Source organism: Notolepis coatsorum (genome assembly GCF_963971535.1).
Source record: "Notolepis coatsorum genome assembly, chromosome: 19".
NCBI lineage: Eukaryota > Metazoa > Chordata > Actinopteri > Aulopiformes > Paralepididae > Notolepis > Notolepis coatsorum.
The window spans coordinates 52,197,187-52,202,379 of record NC_140183.1 but is presented as its reverse complement, the minus strand read 5'-3'; positions in this window follow the sequence as shown (position 1 = coordinate 52,202,379).

Genomic DNA, 5,193 nt, shown 5'->3' with positions numbered 1-5,193 from the left:
AAGTCACCAGTTAGGAGTAGGATGGGTCAGACAGAGGGAGGGAGGGAGAGAGAGAGGGGGGTGGGGAAGTAAGAAGAGAAAGAAAACAGGTGAGACAGGTTTCTATTGGAAGGTGAAAGCAGCTCTGAAGTGAAACAGAACATAACAGATTTACAACTTACTTCAAGCAAAGTACAGTGCGTGTGTGTGTGCGTGCGTGTGCGTGTGTAAATTGTGATGTTTACAGTTTAGGAGGTGGTTGAAACTATTGATTTAAAAGGATATTTCACTTTAGTAGAACTAAACTAGAGATGTTGTGCATCTACAAGTAAGCTAGCGACCACTTCTGTCCCTGTTGTTCACTGTCAACACTAATTCTTCCAGGTGTCAGGCTCCTAATTCAATTCCATTCATTTTGGGGACCTTGTCAAAATCTGTGTCTGTGACGCACATATCTTGAGAACCGTTCATCCACACAACTTTTGTGGATGTATTGCTGAGGACCCATGGGAATTGTGACAGTGGCGCTATAGTGCATGACTGTCCATATATCAAGGTAAACAAGTGTGTGGGTGTTAGTGTGTGTGTGTGCTTGCGTCCATAATTGTAGTGTATTCTGGTATCTGCTCTTTGAGGCAGAGTATGCTATAGGTTGAATTTGAAAACCTGTTAATTTGTAGGCATGTGGCAGTAATTCTCTATTGCTCTGTTGCTCAAGGTTTCATGATGGTAAACAGATATAAAGAACTTCTCAGGTCAAAGTTACCTAAGGAGTGGCTGGCTCTGCGCTGACATGGTTGTCATCATACCTCAATGACCGCTCCTACCAAGTGTCATGGAGAGGGACCCTGTCGGCCACCCGCCCCCTGCGGACGGGTGTCCCCCAGGGCTCGGTTTTAGGACCCCTTCTCTTCTCCCTCTACACTAAATCACTGGGTAACATTATCACGTCTCATGGCTTCTCCTACCACTGTTATGCCGACGATACTCAACTCTTCCTCTCCTTCCCTCCCTCAGATATCCACGTCTCTGAGCGGATCTCGGCCTGTCTGTCCGACATCTCTGCCTGGATGACGACCAACCACCTCAAACTGAACCTAAGCAAAACAGAATTGCTCCACCTGCCGGCCAAATCCTCCCCCCTGACCGACCTTTCCATCACAGTCGAGAATGCAGCTGTGACCGCGTCCCCGACCGCCAAGAACCTTGGTGTTGTCCTCGACGACCAGTTGAACTTCTCTGCTCACATCGCAGCAACAACCAGAACCTGCCGATTTCTCCTGAGCAACGTCAGAAGGATCCGCCCCTTCCTGACAAAAGAAGCCACCCAACTCCTTGTCCAATCAACAGTCATCTCCCGCCTCGACTACTGCAACGCACTGCTCGCTGGCCTCCCGGCCACTGCCACTAAGCCTCTTCAACTCATTCAGAACGCAGCGGCCCGCCTGATCTCAAACCTACCGAAGTCGGCCCATGTCACCCCACTTCTTAGGGACCTGCACTGGCTCCCCATTGCTGCACGAATCCGCTTCAAGGCCCTCGACCTAGCATACCGTGCGGCAAAGGGAACTGCTCCCGCCTACCTCCGGTCAATGGTCTCTAACTACACACCCTCAAGACCCCTACGCTCTGCATCTTCTGGCCGCCTCAGACCTACTCCTATCCAAGCTCCGGGAGGGTCATCAAAGAGAAGTCGCCTATTCTCAGTCCTTGCCCCACAATGGTGGAATGAACTACCCACCCCAGTTAGGACAACCGAAACACGTCCAATCTTTCGCCGTCGACTAAAGACACACTTCTTCAACCATTATCTGAATTTAAAAAAGAAAAGAAAAAAAAAATTATCTAACCCTAACTAACCATACTGTCATGCACTTGTCCTAATAAACTAACCTACACTGTAGCACTCAACACTTTGATGAACATTGTTACTCAGCTGATAGAGTTGTGCCCTTCCTGATGGCTTGTCGTACAGAACTTGTAAGTCGCTTTGGATAAAAGCGTCAGCTAAATGACTAAATGTAAATGTAAATGTAAGTCCACCCGGTAATTTGCAAATGAGTCATGATCAATATGATAGTTTATTGTTAAATTGATTTAATTGTCCAACTATCAATAAAGTTGAGCATATTTTTAACCAGGCAGGTTCTGAGATAAGATAAGATTATTCCTTTATTAATCCCCTTGGGGAAATTCAGGTGTTAAAGCAGCATGGGGGGGGGGGGGGGGGGGGGGGGGTGGTACAGGGGGGGATACAGACCTTCACAGTCCAGTATCTAATATACATACAATAAAAAGGGAGGAGCTGCTCTCACAGGCAGCCACTCTCAGCGGGCGCCGGCCAGACTAAGATTACATCCTTAGCAATGGCCTAGTGTAGGGCCTAGCAGTTGCACAGTAATCATAGAGTTACCTTTACACAGGAACACATACAGCATGGCACCTGGGAATTCCCCAGTACAACCACAGTATTGATCAGCTTCACTGGAGAGTTGGAGGTTAAAAGCCCAATCCTTGAGCCAAACATATAGTAAACAGAAGGGTACCCCACCGCTGAAAAACAAAATATGATATTGAAGTGTTTTCTTTCATTCTCACTGCAGAAGGTTAACCCGTTTGACATTCCAGAATTGGAGGACATTTTCAGTCCCACCCATGAAATTCCAAACGATCCATGCACAAAATACTAAAACATGCACTTGTTATGTAAATTGTACTTGTCCTGAGACTAAATGTAAATATGGTTGTAGAAAAAGTGGTTCCAAAATATTATTTAAAATACCAAATAGCTCTTGAACACTAAACACTAAAATGGCACTTATATTTCGTATATAGCATCGCGTCCCGCTCTGAGCCTTACGAGATACTCTATATCTCCTGTGATACCTAATGTATCTCCCACGAACAAAAACACATGCACCCCACCTGTATGGGGCCCCGCCCCTTATGGTGGTACCACCCATATAATCATGACTCTGGTCATGAAACACCCTTCCTCTATTTTCGTCCCAGCGTACTGGATGCTTGCACCATGCGAGCTAGCGTAATGAAAAGATTAAGGAAGATTAATAATGTTGAGGGCTTACCGGAGGATTGTGTTTCCCTGGATTCTCCGGAGCTTGTTTCGACGACGCAGACCTATGCTGGTGGTTCCTCGGCTGACGGCGACGGACCGAGGGGCAGCGTACAAGGTTTGGCTATCGGGTCGGCTTGTACAAAGGTGAGGTCTGTGTCAGTAGGCGTCAATGTCGGTGTTGGTCGTGCTGTGGAGTATGTTTCGGCACCAGGGCCGGGGCGGCTTGGCGATCGTTCCACTGTAGTGGGCGATGTCTTGGCGATCCTGGAACATGCTGTTGACGCTAATGCTACTGCTACTGCTAATGCTAATGCTACTGCTGCTTCTTCTGCTAACGCTGATGTTGACGCTGGAATGTCTAATAATCCCCGCCGCGGGATTCCGCTTTTCCCTCCTCTTGCCACCTTCATTGATGAAGGTCAGTCGGTGGTGGGTGTGGGGGGGTTCGCTGAGCTCTATTTACCTTTTTTGCGGGTGAAGGGGCTGACGACGGGGTGCAGCCCGGGGGTACCTTGGCTAAGTAGCCAGGTAGCTTCTTTTTTGTGCCCAGGCGGGGATGAACGACGTTCCGCCCGGCCGTTGCTTGATAGCATGTCGGCTCGGAGGGTGGCAGTATGGACGAATGAGTGGTATACTGCTGCAGGATGGCATTTAGCGGCGGCCAGTGTTGTGGCTCAGCTGGCTACTTTCCTATCCAAGATGGCGTCGGGTTGTAGGTCTTTGAGTCCAATCGACACTATGAACGTGATTCATGTTTGTGGTGTTATAGAGATCTTGACTCAGTCGCAAGCTATAACTGCGGGGAGGATTCGGATGCTATCGACTTTGGTTGTTAGGCATCTTTGGTTGGAGCAGTCTCCTCTTGGGGAAGAGGATAGGTTTTCTCTCCTCACAACTCCTTTTTCCACAGATAGTCTTTTTGGGCGTTCTGTGGAGGCGCAGGCGGTTTTTGATTCGGGTCCTACACCGCCTCACGCTGTGCAGCCAGGGGTGGGAGCACGGTCTCGTCAACGACTGTGGCGAGATCCTCGACAGGCGGCCATGTTTCCCCCGCCAGTGGTGCCCTGGTTGGAGAATCAACAGGGTTTCGCAAGGCCGACAGTCTTGGCGGCCGAGGGATCGGCCATTTTGGGTGATTTCGGGGTTGGTAAACCACCCCGTCGTCATTTTGCCGCGAGCAGCCCGCTCCCCGTTCAGTCCTCTCTCTGGTATCCCCAGAAGCGGGGCTTTGAGCGTTCTCCTTTGGCTGCGGGCCGCGAACCTTCTTTGAAGCGTATGCGGCCCCATTCTTCACTTCTCATGGAGACAGGGGCTGACACCCAGTTGATGGCTGAGCCTGGGTCTGTCCGTGAGAATGTTCCGTCGTCGCGTGGTTCCTACACCGCAGGTTGTGGGTGGGTGGAACCTGGTGTTGCAGCTGCCACTAGCTCCAGTGGTCAGCAGGGGGACTCGGTGCCTCTTCTGTTGAATGCTCAGCAGGGGTTACCCCGGCTTCGCCCTCGCCAGGCGGGGTATCGCGCTGTTGCCTCCCACTCCCGTCAAACCGGCAGTGGTCTGCAAAGGAGAGGCTGGCGTGATTTGAGTGGTAGCAATATCACTGCAGGGCTTCGGCGTGTAGGAGCCCATGGGGTCCTCAGGCCTTGCGTGTCTGGCTGCGGAACGGCTCCTCAGCGTGTGCTGGAGGGGTGTTCAGGGGGTGAGTGTGTGTCCACAAGTTTGATGACCGCTCCTCCCGTATCAAACCGGCCCTTTCTGTCGGGGTCCCCCCTTGGGTGCTTTGCACGACGGGGGGGACCGGGCCAATTATCTGCTGTTCCTTGCGGCCCAGCGTCAGTTGACGGCGGGGGCGCTGTGGGATTATATTCACATATGGCGACGGGAATGTCCCTTGAATCGGTGGATGAGGAGAACGTTAGAGGCGGGGCTGGTTTTGCAGTTTGCGCGGCCCCATCCTCCGTTCTCAGGTTTGGTGCCGACCCTATTGTTAGGGTCGGGCGCGGTGACAGCCCTGGCCGACGAGATTCAATCTCTGTTGGCGAAGCAGGCCGTCGTTGTGGTCCCGAGAGAGGACGCAATGTCAGGCGTCTACTCCCGTTATTTTCTGGTGCCCAAGAAAACTGGGGGGGTCAGACCTATAC